Below are 19,106 nucleotides of genomic sequence, written 5' to 3' on the forward strand. Positions count from 1 at the left end.
TGTGCAGAAATGTGCTCATGCAGGCTTTGATGTCTGCAATATTTAACATCATCTGTTTTCCAATCAACTTGTCTTCTAAGCTCAGGGCTTCATTCAGGGATGCTTCTGCCTGATGCCTACATTTCTTCTTCTGACTTTGTGCAACATCTGGGGTGTTTAACACGTGCTCAGAAGGGCGCACGCTATTAATTGGACATTAAGTGGTGGGCCATGTCTGAGGCCATTGCACATTGTATTAATTACTGAGTGGCTAATAACAACCTTCTGCCCCTGGTATTTATAGAATAATAAAATCTGTCCATGACACTGGCCTCACATCTGGGGAAACTGGCAAACACATTTTCATTTACCTCCCTTTCTCGAGCGTGCTAATAGCTTTCAGATTTCCAGGGGGACAACTGGAGACCTTAGAGTCTTATGAACACATTGGTAATGGCTCCGGAGTGAAGCATGAGCTGAGATTTACACTTCAAACAAGGCTGAGCCCCGCTACTCCTCCCTTTGCCCACTGTGGCATCATGGCTTTAGGATAAAAAGGGACTCTGCTTTAAACCATAAAGGCTGATAAACAGAATTAGGGGTGGCTGCACATAACTGTAAGGCTGATGTTGCTCTATGCTCTCTAAGGTAGGCTCTGAGGCAGGGGCTTAAGGATGCTGCTCTGCAAGAGGAAGGGAGCAAGGCCAGAGCAGGCTGCTGAGGGGTGGCATCTTGTCTGCTCCAAAGAACAGACTGGAGAAGGGCCTGTAGAGAAGAAACTCAATATACCTCCTCCTGTTCTTGAAATTAGTTGTTGCAGATGTGGGTGATGTCCTTGAGTGTATTCATGGTTTGAGCAACTTTGAAACCTCACCTTAAAGCAACTGCTGAGGTGCTTCCCCCATGCCCAGCATGCTGCTTTCCTCCTGTCTTGTCTTCTGAAGGCTCTTAATATACCCCAAAGAAGTGAGCATTTCTGTGCTAGTGGCAGACTAAGGAGAATTGCTCCAAGGTGGTGTCTTTAACTTAAATGTGTAGGGACCACTCACAGGAAGATAGGCACAATGTTATCAGGTCAAATACTACAAACTGGACCAGTTTTGTCCTAGGTTGATGCTATCATGCAGAAACCCCAAGGAAAAGGCAGTCTCAGGGCACTACATCTCTTGCTGCAGTTTTCTGTTATAGTTGCATTCCTCCAGAGGAAGGAACTGCTGATCTCCAGGCCCAGGCTCCCAAATATCCTGAAAGCAATGGGACTGAGGACAGTGAGGTAGTTATAGGATATTTGTCTATCCCTCTGACTTAGTTGGCCAAAGGGTTGCTCTTCTCTAAAGCTTTTGGGGAAAACGTGCTGTAGGATTCGGGTTTGTATTTGTCGGGGCAGTGAGGAATTTGTTAAGGATGGGGAGTTCATAAACAAGCAGTAAAACTCCTCATTACCCTGGAGATTGCTAATAATATCCAATCTGTCCAAGCTGCTCCTCGCACATCCCTGGGAGGATGCATCCTGCCGTCTTCCCCCCTCTCCTCCCTCAAACAACTGCTGTTCTCTGAGATAGAGCCCCAGTTTGTCTCCATTACAGCCCCGCACAAGCTCACTAGCCATGAGGAAGTTATATCACCCTCCAGGAATGGCTTGGCGAATTGCTGAAGGTATGTGCCGCTTGTAATCATCTTTGGCCATGGGCCAGAGTCCCCCACTCTGCACTATCAAAGGCTCTCTGTCTCCCTGCCAGTCGGGAGGGCATGATGTCATGCAGGCACCAAAGCAGGAGCATTTCTATAATCCCCCCGTCTCCCAGTCAAAATCTGCCAGTTCCTAGCAAAAGGCTTCCCATGGCCATTCATAGGGTCTTATTATTGGAGAAGTGGCCAGAAATAGCCTCCATGTTGTTGCTTGTGAGCATGAAAGTCACCGAGATGGGGTAAGCCCTTACACTAAGCAAGATAAATGGGTCCCAGCGAGAGCCTGTAGCCCCTACGTCTCACTGGGATGGCACGTGTTTCTGTTTTGCTTAAAGGCTTGAGTGATCACCTGGATGAAGTGGTGAAAAGCTGTACACTGCAAAGGATAGTGTCCACATTAAGTTAAAAAGCCTTCTGAAAATGTAGTGCAGTCCATCCAATGGTGCCAGAAGGCTGTGTGATGACTTTTCTCCCTTGTGCCTGATGAGAACTTTGTTTTGGCTTGCCAGAATCTTGAGCTTTAAGCCCTCTGAGGAAGACCGTGGTACACTGTACAAGGTGGCCAGCTTCTTCTCAGCCACTGGAATGATGGCTTTGGCGGGTAGTGAAACATCTTCTGGCCATCTCCAAGCATCCCTCACGTTTGTGCCCCATAGCCTGGTGAGTAGGCGAGATGAGGTTCCCATGGGGCATTGGGGAACACTTTACACCAACGCTGGTCCTTTGAGGCTTCTTGTCTAAAATCCCCCTTCATTTCATCCCGTCCCCAATGCTCTCCCCCCTCAACTTGTCACCACTTCTTCTGGCTCTCGAGACATCTGCTTTGCCCGTGTCCTGTAGAAACGCCGAGGGGAGGGTGAGCTCGGTGAGAGAAATGTCATAGTTCTCACTGCCTTTAAACAGTAACTTCTGAAAACATCTGAAACAGACATAATTCTCCTTTTCAAGAGCCCTATCTGAGGCTCCCCAAATGCTTGGCTCTGGCTTCAAAGATGGTGTTTAGCTATAAATAAATAGCATTTCATTAAAAGGAAAAAAAAAAAAGAGAAATTAGACAAAAAAATTCTACAAGCAGAAGCTTAACCAATGCCAGATAATGGGGCAATATGGGGTTTTATTTTTATCCACATGGGTCCATGTGCTCTTTATCTCCCACTGTAATTTATCCTTATAAATTAGGTTCATGATATTAAAAGAACATTATAGCCTTTACCTACCACAGAGAAAGGCGGTGGAGTTTCATCAAGTGCTTTGAGATCCTTAGATGAAAGGGACGACGACCTTGACCAAAGAGCCTCTTGCTAATAGTTAAATGCATGCAAGGCCTTTGCTGAGTAGGGAGAATACATTTAAAGATGAATCTTAATTGGTGCTTAATTGGCAGATTTGTAGCCATTAGGCTGATGCTGGGTAAGGACAGTCTATAGTTAATTCCAAAGTCTATCATGAAGCTGAGCGTTAGCATCCCTTCCAGAATAACTTAACATCTGCTGGTGTGGTCTCCTTCTCCCTGTGCCTTAACAGCATGGTACCTTTGCCCAGTGATGAGCCTGGAAGCTTACTCCTACCCCAAAGTCTCACAAGGGTTGTCTAAACTGTACAAACCTTTCTCCACCTTCTTTTCTATCATTTCTTGTCTTGTTTACGTGATGCCCACCCAGGATCTTAACTCCATCCCTAAATGGAAGCTACAAATGACCACCAAACCTGACTCTGTCCCTTGAACTTCCCTTCTGGGAGTCTGGGGCTGCATTTCCTTCCTGTTCAAGGGGTTTCTTCACTCACTATCTGCTTTTGTGGATGTGGCACCAGCAGCATTTGGTTTTTCTGCTCCACGCATAAGCTGAATTTGCTGCTTTTTTTTCTGAGGCTGGATTTCCTTTATCTTTAACATTCCCCAAGATCTATGATGCAAAAGAGTACTTGTTTCTGACTACAGACACATTAGTTTGGTATTTTCCCTTCTCAGTTGTCTTTCTGATGCTTTTGTCCAAGACGCACCTCTGACTCTTTAACTTTACCCATTAACACTGAGAATTCAGACTCAAATACAAAATGGGTATGTCATGGATGGATTTATACTGCTTGATCCTACCCTGCTGCTTAACCCTACCCTGGTGCTTAACCCTATTGATTTCAATAGTAGAGCTGCACACCTTTTGCTAGGATTACTCACACCTTTTCCATGACACTGTACAAGCCAAGGAGGCAGGAGACCCCACGCTTTACCCCTTCCATCTGGAGATAGCTGGCTTATTACTGCATGGTGCCCTGTGAGCATCCTGTTTCCAGCTCAGCCTCTGATCTCTTCCAAACCTAGGGAAGCGCTGGGGGTTTTAACCCTGTCCAGATGCCCATGTGAAACACATCCACCACTTTCTCCTGTGTTGGCTCCTGAGGAAAGACTTAAGTAGCTCTTAACTGCAAACACAGCTTGGGCTATTAATATCCGAACCACAGAGAGGTGAGTGATGTTCTAGAAGACAGGCTCTTTGCAAACCTGCCCATCAGCAGCACATGCACTTGCTGCCTAAAATAGGTGCCCTCTTTACCTTTCTGACTCTTATTGCCCAAACTTTAGCTCATTGTGGTACTGGAAAGGCTAAGTATGGACTCTGCGGTGTGGCGCTCGAAGTAGTATCAGATGCTGCTTGAAAGAAGAGCCCCAGAGGAAGAGCATCGCTAGACAGTGGGGATTTCCAGTGACTCATATCTGGTAGCAGAAATGCTTTAAGATGTTGAGGAAAAGGGAGCTGAAGTTTTTACCTGCAGCCACCTGCTTATCAGATGTGCCTTGCAGGATAGGGTTTTTTGGGTTTTCTCTGAATAGAAGTGCTTTTTCTTCAAGTACACCGCAGACGTGGCTGTAAAACCCCCGGGAGCTGGTAATATGCCTGTCCAAAAGTGACTCTTGATGTCAAAAAAGCTAAGAGCTTTCCCCTTCCATAACCCTTTGCCTCCTGCGGTACCCCAAAGGAGAAACAATGGGCACAGAAATGCGTTCCCTCCTCTGCACAGCAAGCATTTTTCACCTTCTCTTAACCCCCCTGAGTCTTCTGTTCAACGAAGTAACCATGTTTTCTTTACCAGAAAAATACAGTTCTCTCCATTTAATTTAATTAGAGCTGCCTTTGACCATGGCCTTCAGACCTGGAAGATGAGTGCCACATGCTGTGCGTTGCTCCTAACCCCAGCAGCTCCTCTGTCTCCTCGGGGATTCTATGCAGGACAGACACAAGATTAGTGCCTGAGAATGTTTCATCCAGCCTGAGCGCACGGAGATAAGAGATAAAATACGTCTGCCTTGGGTATGTGCCTGCTTTCCTTCTTTGACAGCTGGGGTTTGCTGCGCAGCAGTCTGCCAGCGCCACCTCATGGTCCATGGTCCGCTGGCCATGCGCATCGCACCACCACGGGCATCTCCATCCTGCCGCCGTGGGTATCCCAATCCTGCCACCATGGGCATCCCAGTCCCACTGCCACAGGCATTTGTATCCCGTCACCATGAGCATCCTACTACAGCACAGATGCTATTCCCACCTCCCTCCTCAGTGTGGTTTCCCTGGAGGGTTCAGGCTCAGGGTATGATAATATACCTGAGGTCTGCAAAGCATTAAAGCATATTGTCAGATATATGAGCTCATGGGGGAAGCAGGCCAGACACATTTGTTACTGGGAGAGAAACTACTTCTTGCCCTGACCCACGTCTAACTTGCTTTGTCTTTATTGTTATCTATCAACACCTTCCTTACTCATTTGGAATAGTTACTTAGTTCCTGTCCTTGATCACCTTCTCCCCTGTATTCTCAGCAGCTGCTGTAGGACCTGGCATATCAGGGAGAAAGGGAAATCTTTCTCAAAAGAGTCTGTTCTCTCTCTTTATTCCACATTAAGAAGTAACAGCTATTTCCAGGTAAATCAATTCGCCTTGTCATCGGTGGAGATTCGGGCAAAAACTGAAGACCTCTCTGGTTTTAATTGTTTCTTTGAAGGAAAATACCTTATGAAAATTGAGGTCAGGCTTCTGTAGGAAACCAGAAGGGTCTCAGTGCAGTGAAGTTCTGCCTGGTTTCATTTGAAATATGGGCAGAGCTATTTTTCTGCACAGTTGCTGTGGTTCAGAGACCTCAAAAGACATCCAAGTTTGGTCTCTTGCTGGCATCTAATCCATGAGTTTGTGAAGCTTTTCCTCCCCACTGGGTGATGTTCACATCAGATGCTCTGTTGAGTTCCCATAGACAAAATGTTGGATCCCACAAAATACTTGAAAAGTAAAGGAGATGCTCGCACCTCTGGGACTGCGGCAATGGCCAGATATGGAGAAGGATGCAAACCTCTTGGAGTGAGAGTTTCATGACTGTAAAGCTATGGAGAAAACTAACAAGAAAGCAAAAAAAAACAACTCCTACCATTTTCATCCATGAAATGAAGGAAATGCAGCCAGACAACAACAGACATCAGCTCAGGGATATAAAGTTATCACAAAGATGGCTGTGGGAATTGGTTCATTGCTCAGATTTAAGTCACTCCTGTCCTTTTGGAGATGTCATTTCTTCCTTACTCTTTTCCCCTCCTTCATTCCTGCCTGCTGCATTTCTCTTTTCTAATTTTAAGGGGGACTGAGCACAGCGAAGGGAGGAAAGGGGCAAAGGCGGAAAGCTATTGGGGGTGCAAAGGTTAATCTTCTAATGAATTTGGCTAATGGGAAAGACACATTGGAGGAGATTGCTCGATGGCAATTTAAAGGCAATTTCAAAAGCCAATTAAAGCTTTTTCCAACTCTTTCACCCGTGTCTCTTTTAAATGCTTTTCCGAACTTTGCTTGCTAGAATTTGGCTTTCATGGCAGGAAAATGGACTAAAACCAGAGAGACTGCCCAGAAAATGAGGCTGTGTTCACCAATGCAATGTGTGTTTTGACATTGGCTCTTGCAGCAACTCATCCCCCACCTGGGGCCTTGACAAGATAACCCAATATATAAAGTTTTCAGAAAATAACAATAAAGACCAAAGAAGACCCTTCTTGCTTCACAGCTATCTCTTCCCTTCCTTGTTGGGACCAAAAGGATGGGATTATCTCGGCATGTATTGAAGGATGCACAAGAAGAAGTCAGCTAGCTCATGGCTCTTCAAGTTGTCTAAGCTGCCACTGAAGTAACTTTCAACCAGACCTGGGGACCTCACAGAACACATGGAGAATGTGGTAAGAAAGCTTTCCCTGTGCGCATTCGGGAATAGCAGCTGAGTCTTTGGTGTCTTTGCCTCCATAGGACAGGTGATGACTCTACCAGCTTGTGCAAAGCTTCAGCCAATCTGTGTCCTGGTTATAGAAGTTACAAAACTCTCAGAAATTATTCAAATCCCCCAAATACCTGCTGAGTTGGGGTTTTGAGGACTTATGCTTTAGTCTTTGGGCTAGGAGAGCTGGGAAATTAGCCATAAAACACACCCACGTGTGTGTACACCATGAATTCATTAAGTGAGATATATATATACCTCACATCTGTGTGTGTAATGTCTGGTTCCTGTGGTTGCAACTGCCCCTGAAGGGAGATGCTACTTACCACCATCCTCAAAAATAGACCACCTCTTTGCACACTTGAGAAGATGCAGGAACCATCTGCCTGCAGCCTGTGATGGCGCAGCAGTGAAGCAAGGGTAGATCCAAATAAAAATGAAGTTCAGAGATGCTAAATGGGTTCACTGGTGCCAAAAATCCACCTGTTCAGGCAAATGACCCTGAGCAGCCTCCCGCAGCACCCAGAGAGTCACTGTGGGCTATGCTAGCTCCCTGCCTCTGTGCTCTCCAAGTGGCTTCTTGGTTTCAAAAGAAGGTTACGGCTTTACATGACCATTTAGTTTAAGACACATCTGACCTCAGGATAGGAATCAGCATAGTCTGCAATGAAAAGAATTACAGCTTTCCAGGGATTTCAACTCTTCTTTAAAGAGATAATGCTTGCCAAAATGATCCTCTTGCAGATAGCGAAGTTCTGTGCAAAGCACGCATTTGGTGCTGAAGTGTTTTTGGTAAACCAGGGATTTGAAAGCCTGTGCACTCTTTCATTCTTTCTTCTTGGAAAGAGGAACGGATCCAAACATGAGCAATGGAGCAGCTGCCTTTAATAGTTATGACAGTCAATGTCGTAACTGCCATCTGAGTTAAAGAATACTGAGAGCCTGCAGACAGAAATGAAGGCAAAAGAGTTCACAGTAGAGACCCACGCTTGCATAAAGTAATACCTGAGGTCAGTGGTGAAATCCTGCAGGGCTGAAATGCTCTGACTTAGCTCCCAGGAGATGCTAGCATTAAACGTGAAAATATGAGATGATCAACAAGGTGCAGAAACCTGAGAATGGAGGGAGCATCTCACAAGGAATGAAGCAAAGGTTAAAACAAAGAGTGAGGGTTCATTTCAGGATGTTCCATAGCAGTACATTGCATTTTGCTTTTCCAAACCTGCAGGATTTTGGAAGCAAGGACCTGGGACCATCATGCTTTTGGATGATCTTGTATTTTTTTCTGGAGCTGTCTCTGGATGGCACCTCATGGTTTGCTGAACTGAGATATAGGGGGCTCTGCTTTCTCATGATCTCAGCTGCTTAGCTCATAACTGGGAGAATCCTCTTGAATACAGACTAACAAAAAGCTGTTTGAAACCAGTTGGAGAAACAGTCCCTTGTGTTACAAAATCAGCTTTTTCTCCCAAACCTCTACTTCAGCCTATTTTTAATGTGCAATGGCACATACCATTGCCTTTATATTTTCCCAGTCCCAAAGATGATATGTATGGATGGGGGCAGGTTCAAAAAGTGAAAGAAAGAGATTATGAAAGGAAAAGAAAACCGAAGAAGAGAGGAGGACCTCAGCACTGACCTGAAGCACGTAGCTAACCCTTTCTTTGCTTAAATTAGCTCAAGCGTAGGTGTATTCCAGGGAGATATTCAGATCCTTAATTAGGAGTAATGATGTAAAAGGAAGTGCAGGCATAGTGAAAATGGATCAGAAAAGCATTAATTGACTAATATGGGTGTTTAGAGCACAGACTTTAAGCTATTTCTGTTCTTCCTCAGGTTGGAGTGAAGCCAGAGCAACTCAACAGGCCATGCATGGGGAAGGGAGCAGATGGCCTTGCTGCATCCAGTACCTCCAGTACTGAAGTCACTGGACTGGTCTCATTCCCCGGTCATTTTCCCATGTGGATTCAGTTCAGCCTCTAGTCCTCAGACCCTCCAGCTAGCGCAGGTAGGACAAAAAGTTTACTTCCTGCAGAAAACCATGACTCTGCCCTCAGAAAGGCTGGAAAGCCCAAGCCTGGGACAATTCAGCAGCCACAGGTTGAGGTGCCTCAGCGAGGGACGCACACAGGAATAAATACTGGAGAATCACTGTTCCTAAAATGATCCTTCATTTGTTGGCTGCTGGTCGCAACCACTGACCTCAGAGCATTAATAATCCTGAAGGGCTCTGGAGGCTTTTTGGCATGTGCATTTTAATGTAATAAGCTTTGGCATCTGAAATGTTTTTTCCCTTCTTGGCTTCTCCTTTGGGCTTGGAAACAACAGGGTCAGCTCAGTCTTCGAGCAAAAGGATGAAGACAACCCTCACTTTAATGCGCAGAATTATATCATCAGCGGCCAGAGGTCACATCCTGCTGTCTTTATAAAGATAACTCCAGCCCCCTCTCTTTTTCCCCAGTCTTTTATAAACCTGGCTCAACCCATACCCCATAGCAGCAGGACTACACAGAGCAACATCTTGGATTAGTTACGAGCTTTTCAGATGCGCTCCAACTCATATTTCATATCATCCCCCCCCCCCAGCCATAAGATCTGAGTTTGTCACATTTACTGGAGACTGAAGTACAAACATGTTTTATTCATTATCTGTCCTCTTCTTCGCAACAAGCACCTGCAAAACATTTCAGCTCTAGACCGGATCAACAAGGCTTCATTAGGCATGACACTTTCTCCCTGGCTTGGATGATGAAGCTACACTTTATCCTTGCACTTCTAGTCTGTAAAATTGCCCAGAGATCATCACCTTAGAAGAAGGCAGACACTCAAGGCCTCGTGACTGAGGTGGAGAAAAAGAGGTTGAGGTAATTACACAGCCCTGATTGCTGTGAGCTGAGGGACATGGAGCTATTTCAGCCTTGTTGCACCACAGCTCTGCTTTATCAGCAGCAGAATGGAGGATCCCAGCTTTTGCACAGTCTCAGACAGGGAGTTTGCAAGCCCTTGGGAGCAGCCTCTATTTTTATCTCTATTTTAATCAGTGGTCAATATTGGAGAAGTGATTCAACTCTCTTTGCCAACTGCAGCCCCATCCTTTCCTTTTTGCCAGCTCTTCCCTCTTGGTTGATGAATATTTATTAGATGCAAAGCAGAAAAACTTCACCAAGAGAGGCAAAGAAGCTCTTTTCCCTGCAAAATCCAGCAGCTTGGGGTAAGCCTTGGAAAAACAGGAGTAACAAGTCCCTCCCCAGAACTACGGGGGTTTAAGTGCTGAGGTTTAAGTGCTGCTTGTCAATCTTAAATAATTAAGAAAAGCATTTGTGAATGATTTCCAGTCCCACAATATCTTGAGTAGAGCAAGCTCCTTGGACCACAAGCATCACATCTCTGCCTTTCAGCTAGGGATGCCTATTGCTGTGCAATTAAAAGATACTGCCAATAAAGCAATATATTCTGATGAGCTAATGGCCTACTGCTGTTTGAGAGGGGCCAGGGAGATGCTAAATCTGGTTTCCAAAGCTCTTTGTATTTAACATTACGACAGTTACTGGTTAAAGTGATCAAACAAAGCAGCAGGTAAAGACATCTCTGCCCCATGTTGGTTAGTGACAGAGCAATGGCATGTGTTTATTCAGTGCTAAATACAGAATTGAGCTCTGAGATATCAGAATTTCACATTCTAGAGAGGGTAAAAGCATTAAATAATTAAATCTGCTGTATTTCAGACCCAAAGGCCTTTAGCTAGGTAATGGGGCATAGCTGGGGTGCAAGGGCCAGGCTGCAGCCTCCCCATCTCAAGGGCTACTGCTTCATTTTCAAGGTATGGATTAAAGGGGAGGAAACTGTTGAATAATCTCTTTAAAAAATGCTGCCATATTTGTGACATCAATTATACAGCATCCGGGTGCAACCACCTCTGGATAGAAGATGCTGCTGAAGCAAAACACCCTTTTCTGTGCCGTTTCAGAGCAGGAAAAGCTTATCTCAGGGAAAAAAAAAACAACTCACAAACCAACCAAACCCATCACTTTGGCATTGTCAAAAGTGCCTTAATGTTTTTCCTAACACTGCCAGGAAAAATCATTGGTCAGATCCTGGCTGAGGAAAGCAGGGCAGAGATTTATCCATGCTCTGGCGCAGAGGGTAGCCAAAAGCCTCTCTGCTTTGGGCAGCCATCACCCTGATTTCCAAATCCAATGGGCAGAGAAGGACCACAGAAAGAGCAGGACCATCCCCTTTGTGTGGCCCTTGAGCCAGTGCAGCATAGCTGAAAATGGGCAAAATTTCAAGCCATTGAGGAGGGCAAACAGCCTTTCATCCTTTGCCTGCCTACCTCATCACGAGCCTGCCTGCACACAACTGGCTTTTTAATTGCACAGCTCCGAATGGTCTTTTGCCAGGTTAAATATCAGCCCAGCAGCCTAACCTCTGATTAGATGTGTCCCTGGAGGCACGGCTGAAGTTTGCTTTTAACCCCTCATTCCTCCCTGCCCTTCCCTCTGCATCCCTTGGCGAGGCCTCCCTACCCTTTCCTGTTATTGTCCTGCCTGCCTCTGATAAGATTAAATACGTGCCCTTCAAAAAAAAAGGCCTTTTTTTTCTTCCCTCCTCATACCTTATTGTTCTTCAAAGGGATGGGGAAGACAAAATCCTGCTCCTAACTCCTGCTAAGAAAAGCCCGTGATCTATGAGGCTGAATAAATAACCCCGAGTCCCTGCAGTGCGTGAGAGCAGCGTTCACCTCCCTAATTGAAACGTGGTGACAGAGACACTCTGGGTTTTGCTTTTTTATTTTAGTGCCAGGATTTTGAGGGACCTTTTCTTTATTATTTCCATTTTTGATTTCTTTTTTCACATTTTTTCTTCAATTTTTCTTCCTATTTTTTCTTTCTTTTTCCTATTTTTCTATTATTTCTAATTTTTCTTTCTATTATTTCTATTGTCTTTATCTTCCCATTTTTTCTTTTTATTCTTTTTCTTTCTATTTTTTCTTCCTTTTTAATTTTTTATGTTTCTGGTTTTTCTTTCCATTTTTTATTTCTAATTTTTTTTCTTTCCATTTTTTCCCTTCCATTTTTTCCCCTTCTGTTTTTCTCCTCTCTCTATGAAAGGTGAACCAACACGCCACAGGCTGCCTGCCAACTATTTGCCCTACGAGACCCTTTGATTCTGACAACGCCAAAGGTTTATGACAGCTTGAGGGGGGGGGTGATTATAGATGCATTATGCTTTTTGCTCAAAGCTGTATCTGGAGAACACAAACCTACAGCAAAAATACGGAGATGCTTTGCATTTTCAATAAAACATCCCTGACAGGGCTCGCTGGAAGAGGGGAGAGAAAAAAGAACTCAGATGAGCCCCAGGTGACCGAAAGGGATGAGAACTCCCTTTGGTTTAATATAAGGTTAATGGTGAAGCACAGTTTTGTTTGCCAAGGCTTTGAGACCACTGTACAGGAAGGGACTGCTTGGGTGGAGGAATGAGTTTATTCATGGGGCTGTCTTCCACTGGCTTTGGTTGAGATGATGGCATGTTTTACTTGGCTGTACCAACTAAAGTAAGTGCATTTACATAGATATATATATATATATATATATTGAAGAAAATAGGGTTTTCATAGTAAAAAGAGGAGGCAGGTGCAGGTTGTGGTCTGGCAGATGTTATATTCCCCATTCTGCAGTTGGATCTCCTGTGTCCTGCTGCAATCCTGGGAGAAAATCTAACATTGACACATCACAGGAACCCCCAAGTCTGTCTAGTGAGTGTTTCTTCTCTTTGTGATACCTTCCATGCAGGCAGGGAGTGGCACTGGAAACTTTTTATTCTCAAAGCCTGGAGTCGAGGTGTGGGAGCCGAAATATGTTCTGAAGCCAAGGGTATGGTGTGCCAAGGGACAGATCTGCCCATGCTGTCAATTGGCACTGTCACCATCAGAAGGTCCGAGCATCCTCAGGTGGCCTTGAGGAAAGGGGTCAGGGTCCAGCCATGCCATTTCCCCCAGATTGCTACCCCAGAATGCCTGGACTCCCCATGGATGGCAATGGGAGCAGGGTGGGAAAATATTCCTCTGTTATGTTATCATTGAGCTGATGAGCTAAAAACCTCCTTTTCATTCCTAGTTTTGGCGTTGACATTGAATCCAGCAGTTCAAGGGACAGAGAAGCCAGTTTGGCCTCATCCTGCCTCTCTGTTTGGGCAGCATCTCAAAAATCTCAGCTGAGGCTTGACCACTGTTGCAGTCCTTGATGGGTCCTGCTGGTCTCTGCAGGGATGTTGGAGTATTCCCACCTTTTTCGCCCTCGGATGGCAGGTAATAATTTATCCCCAGATGATGGCTTGCAGAATAAACCTTAAGGCACCCCTCTCTGAAGAGACACCCCAGCAATCCCTGCTATAAACCCATTGGAAATGACAGTTACTGCCCCATAGCATTTATTGCAGCCCTGCCTTAGGGAAAGAGACGAAGACCCAAACCATCCAAGCTGTGTTTTATGGAGCAAAATGATATTTTTTTCTCTTTAAAATCACCAAACCATTTCAAATCATGGTGATATTTATGGCTGCTCGTGCTGTGTCCAGTCTCCTATAAGAAGCGTGTATGAAAGCATCTCCTGAGGGCAATCACATCCTCTACCCTCCAAATCTTCCTTTCCTGAGACTGGAAAACGTCTGCCTTCTCCAATACCTGCCCAAATCACCGTGAACTTTACAACAAGGGAAATTTCCTTTCTCTCAAGACAAAGGGTACAACCTCCTCCTCTTGCTGCTGCATTAAAATACCCCCGCTCCCCAATTAACCCATCTCTCCCCCAGCCCCTAGGTAAAAACCCAACATGTAATACTCCCCAGAGCATGTCCATGGCTTGACAGCCTTCAATAGGTTAATTTTTCAAAGCCGTAAGCTGATATTTCTGCATAAAATGCACATCTGCAGGGTAAATGCTATTAAGTGTCGGTGAATTATGGTCCCAGAGTTCGGATCACTTGAGCCTTAATGCTACAAGCACCTTAATGTTTTTTTGAATGAAGTTGCTGCTAATTGCTTCCATATGATGTCTTTCCCCCCCTTTTTTCCCTTATATCCCTAAGGTTTTTGTTCTACCATGTACAATGCTACAAAAAACAAGCATGCAGGGAAATTACACTTTATTTAAGGTGGATTCATGCTCATTTGTGGGTCTTTAGGCTTTTTTGGTGCCTTTTGGTGCAGTTCTACTCAGTGCAGGACTCCAAGATGGGGTTTTCCCCCTCAAGTTAATGCCATGCTCCCCATCTGCATCTGCAGATCTTGGTTTGATGATCTTTTGTTCTCCATCTGCATCTGCAACCTTATCTGAATTGTTTCTTCCTCCAAGCATATTGCATGTAGCTGAGGCTACTGGAAGCAAAACTTCCCCTGTGAGCAAATGGGAGTAATAAAAATGGCTTTTGGGGAGCAAAGCTCATAGATCTGAGATAGGAAAGGAAGATGCAGATCCCTGGAGAACTTGCAGCAGTTTCTGTTCCACAGAGGTGTCTCCAAACCTGCAATGACAGCTGTATGGGTGATGGCAGGAGCAGGGTGCTGAGCACTGGTATTTCCTCTCTCAGCACACAATCGGAGCAAAACCCCTGGGAAATCATACCCAGCACTGCACCTTGGCAGCCCTAAAACCATTTGAGCATCAAACCATGTCCCACCAAAGAGATACTTTGGCATTCAGGGTGTCATCTGTCCAGCAAGAAGAACCTTGATTCCACTTTTCTGCCTTTTCAAACAGCAGAAAATGAATGAAACCTACCAAAAAAAACCCCTTTCTGAATGGCTTTTTCATTCCTGGGGGAGCAGGAGAGAGGATTGGTGCTGGTCCTTACGGCTTTCCCCTGCAAAGGCGGAGGGAAGTGCTGCACTGGAGGTTGCTCTTGGGAAATCCATGCACTACGCACTTAAAGCCAGTTGTAACATGGGGATATTGGCTTGAAAAGAGAAGGAAAAAGGGCTTTTTTAGGGAAAACATGCCTTGTTAAGGTCCGACTTCAAACGCCCTGCACAGCTCCGGTGGGAAGGCAGGAGGGCAACGGGATGCAAAGCAGAGCTTTGACATAAAGCAGAAGGTGCTGGGTGATGGGAGCTCTTGATTTACAGCCTGTATTTTTTACAGCCAGGTCTCGGGGGTATACAGTAAAGCCCCAAAGCAGCCAAATTAATTAGTATAACGAAAAGCCCACAGCCTGCTGGAGGCTGTTGCTATACATCAGCCCTTTAATTAAAGCCTAAATCCCTTATTCTGGTCATGCATAGGTGCACCTCCGCTGTCTATAATATAATTAACCTCTATAGCAGTGCAAGGGAGAGCAAAATCTGGCCCAAAGGATGTGGATAAGCAGATTTTTAGCTGTTGCTGGAGTTCAGTTCAGGTCAGGCTGTGGTGGGGCCTGTGCTGGGTCTAATATTTACCAGCAGAGCTAGAAGAGATAAAGGCATTTGGCTTCTGGGCACAGAGGAGATACACAGGGATGCTGGGATCGCCAAGCATCTGCAGAGCCATGAGGACTGCAAAAGGGGGAGATCCATCCCAAACCAGACAAAATCTGGATGACAATCATCTGAGGGCTGCAGCAGTGTCAAAGCACCTACCCTTGGGTGTGAGGGTAATGGTGCATCCCAGGGAAATGCTGAGGAATGGGAACTGCAAAAGGCATTTGTGAACCGAAGCCAGGGAACTTCTGGCAGCTTAATACAAAACAAACGCCTTCATTCATGAAATGTGTGCTTCTGCCAGGAATAGTTTTGCATCCACCTGTGCTTGTGTCACTTGGAATTGCAGTTCTCTCCCAAAGAGTGGCTCTGAATGAATCTATATACATGTATATGTGCCTGAGAGTATATATGCATGTGACTATATTTGTATATGCTTGTGTCTTAACAGCTATGCAACATATTCAAATTTTAAGGGAGGACAAAAGTTCATGAAGAGTTCAGTCTTTCCTATATAAGGAACTTAAATTGAATGAAGGGAAGGAATTAATCGAAAGCATAATTGCTCTTCCCAATGAACTCCCCACACTGACATTCCCTGTCTGAGCCAGGAGTGCCAGACTCACACCGGGGACCAGTTGCATCCCTAAGCTCCTCACCTCTCCTTTGGTGGAGGCTGACAAGAGCTGCTTTTACCTTAGACCAGGCTTATTTGTTGGACTAAATATGGCCACATAGGAAGTTGCATGGTGTGAATTTGTCTGACTTCAGTAACTAGCCTGAAGGAAGTTTACCCAACTAGTAAACCTTTACAGAGAGGGAATTCATTAAACAGCTCTGCTTTGCCAATCATAGGGCTGATTTTGCAAGTCAAAGAGGATCTTATCCTTTTGCATTTTCTTTAGTGGGTTTTCCAGGAAAAAAAAGGCATCCATGTCATTCCCAGGCTCCAGCAGCTGAATGAAACAGTGGGAGTGAGGCTTGGGATTGAGGTTCCTCATCTGAAGGGTTGCACTGCCATCTCCAGGTCTTGCCTGCACAGCCATAGCCCAAGAGACATATCCCGAAGCTCAGACATTATCCCTGGTTAATTCTGCAGTGGATTTGTAAAGAAAAGTATTCATATGTCTCTCATTGAAGAAATTTTAACTAAAAACTCACTTGTCTTCTTTTCCCTGTAGGAATTTATCACTGGGAAAAAAAACAGCCTGGGCATTCTGCTTGCAGCGACAGTGGGATGCAGTGATGTTTTCTGGGTCCCCTAAATCTTGGGAAAACTTAGCTATTTCCATGAAAATTCCAATTTTTAATGATTTTCCTTTTTTTTTTCTAGGTGCAGAACACCGTGGTGTGACTGTGTGCTCCTAGAGGTTCTCTTCCAGACCGCTGGAAGAAGGTCTGGATGGGGCCTGAAAACATCGGTCCGTCCGTGCATCGTGCAGGGATGCAGCATCCCAGCGTCCCCATGAGATGGCACTGGAGCTGCAGCGTTGGTGCCAGCCCAGGCAGGTTTTCCAGCTTGGATTTGGTGAGTAGAATTGTGTCTTTTTTTTTTTTGGAAAAAGAAATTTAAAATTATTCCATTTTAGGGGCTAGGTCCCCAAAATTTCTTACATTTGCTTAGCTGACATAGGGCTGGGATTTCTTTTCTTCCTGGGGACTTATGTGAGGCTTGGAGCAGGTCATAAAGAGGGAAGATGCTGGAAATCAAACAGATTGAGACACGGGGCATGCAGCAAGTCAAAGCAACCTGGGGACCTCTTTGCAAGCTGCTTGCCTCTAGCCCTGCTTTTATACCCTACCAGTGGCTGAGAAGCTGGTGCAGGAGGTGCCAGGCTGAGCTTTAGAGCTCAAATTCTCTGAAATAGGGGGCTGAACACACAGGGAAGGTGCTGGTGGGCAGGCTTTTGGCTGTGTGTAAGCGCAGACTAGTGTATATGCTAGTGCATCTGTTAGTGCACAAGCAGTGATTTGTACAGAGCAACCCAACAGGTCTCCTGCTTTATATTCTCTCTCCTTTTCAGTGCCTCTCTCATCCAGGCAGGTGTCTAAGCATTTATGCCTGCTTGGTTACACTCACAAAACTCCTGCAGGACTTTGACTGCTGTGGAGGCATGTTGGGATGCTCCAAAATGATGCATAACCCTGCTGGGACCTCCAAAATCTCCCGAACCTTTCAGCTTGGCCAGGGCAGGATCTAAAAGGGTGTCATGACTATGTAACCTCAGATAACCTTACACTTGACCAGTAATGGGATTAGAAAGACATTTTCCCACTGGGCTTAAACAAAACACCCAAGACTGGCACCAAAGGATGTATTAATATCAAAGCCACTGGAAAATACCAGCAGGGAAAACCTGGCAACCAAAAACCCACATCAGGAAATCACCTTCAGGGACAAATGATACCAGCTGCTGCCTGCACAGAGCTTTGCTAGCCATTCAGTAGCTCCAAGGTTTACCTCATGCTGCCATTTACCTGTGGGAAAACTCATGTAATTCTGCCCAGGCAACTCCTCTGTCCCCTTTATGCCTCTCAGTGCAAAGCAGGTGAAATAAAGACATCAAACGAAAGCAATATGCAGGGATTTTTTTCTCCATATCCTCTTTTCATCCCTGTGTTTGACTCCTGGAATTTTTCTGAGTGGGCTGTACAGACTGGGGCACATCTGGAGCATAAATACACCTCAGTTTTCATTGCCTCATAACGTAGCTACATATATAGGTTAGATATAAGGAAGAAGTTCTTTACTGTGAGGGTGCTGAGGCGCTGCCACAGGCTGCCCAAAGAAGTGGTAAATGCTCCATCCCTGGCAGCGTTCAAGGCCAGGCTACACAGAGCCTTGGGTGATCTGGTCTAGTGCCTGGCCATGGCAGGGGGATGGAAATGATCTCAAGGCCCTTTCCAACCCAAATCATTCTATGATTCTATGATATACATATCTCTACATCCAGGATGCTCTGCCAATGGAAAACCAGGAATCTATATCTTGCAGAAAATAACTTTTATTATTATTATCATTATCAAGCCCAGGGAAGACAATTAAAACTTCCCCTGAAAAAACCACCCCAGCCACCAAACCCTGCAAGAAATCAGTGCCTGCATTTAATCTGCAGTCTTCAAAAGTTTCTTGGAAAGCTTAATTAAATGGTAATTCATCTGTGCATTGGCTCTGCCTTGTAAAGCCTGATAATGCCAGAGTCTTAATTAAAAAAAACTAATGCAGCTTTTAGTTTTTATTCTGCTAGTTCAAGGGGAAAAATCACCAACCAGCACTGTCAATAGAGCTGAAGGATGCCTCAGCACTGCATTGATTTTGTTCTGCTTAAATTCCCAGTGTCAGTTCAGGTAATCATATTAAAAGTTATTCTACATTTGTTTATTTATATGCTCCTATGGGCAAGATGAAAGAGCACCAGAGTGGTTTTAGCACCCCTAAATATTTGTGATCCCCAGAGCTGAGCATTTCTCATGGTGAAGGGCATTTTTCCCCTGCACCTCTCCATCATTTTTGTGCCTCCATTTGAAGTTTCCCCACTAACCTTTAAAAACCTTCTTTCCCTTCAAATCAGTGGGTTCTTTTGATGGAGAATTGGAGAGTTAAGTTCATCTGACCCATTTTAGATGTTCTTTTATTGGGTTGAAAGGGGCTTTTTCGGCTACCCTCACATCAGAATCATTTGCCGTCACTTCTGTCATCCCCAAATTCACCAGCACTGATGACACCCAGACATCACCCCAGG

General features: G+C 45.1%; 1 protein-coding gene and 1 long non-coding RNA gene across 5 annotated transcripts in view; both read left to right on the plus strand.

The window, feature by feature from the left end:
* The window catches only part of ETS1 (ETS proto-oncogene 1, transcription factor), a 514,297-nt gene that overhangs the window by 113,856 nt on the left and 381,335 nt on the right, over positions 1-19,106 (plus strand). The window lies entirely within an intron of this gene.
* On the plus strand, positions 2,194-10,145 carry LOC133280972 (uncharacterized). Its single transcript, XR_009747325.1, has 2 exons — positions 2,194-2,328; positions 8,742-10,145. It is a non-coding gene; the product is annotated as an uncharacterized LOC133280972 (long non-coding RNA).

The sequence above is a fragment of the Pezoporus flaviventris genome, unplaced genomic scaffold (genome assembly GCF_033815535.1).
Source record: "Pezoporus flaviventris isolate CSIRO_AGI_PZ_B2104156 unplaced genomic scaffold, CSIRO_AGI_Pfla_v1 ptg000093l, whole genome shotgun sequence".
NCBI classification, from domain to species: Eukaryota; Metazoa; Chordata; class Aves; order Psittaciformes; family Psittacidae; genus Pezoporus; species Pezoporus flaviventris.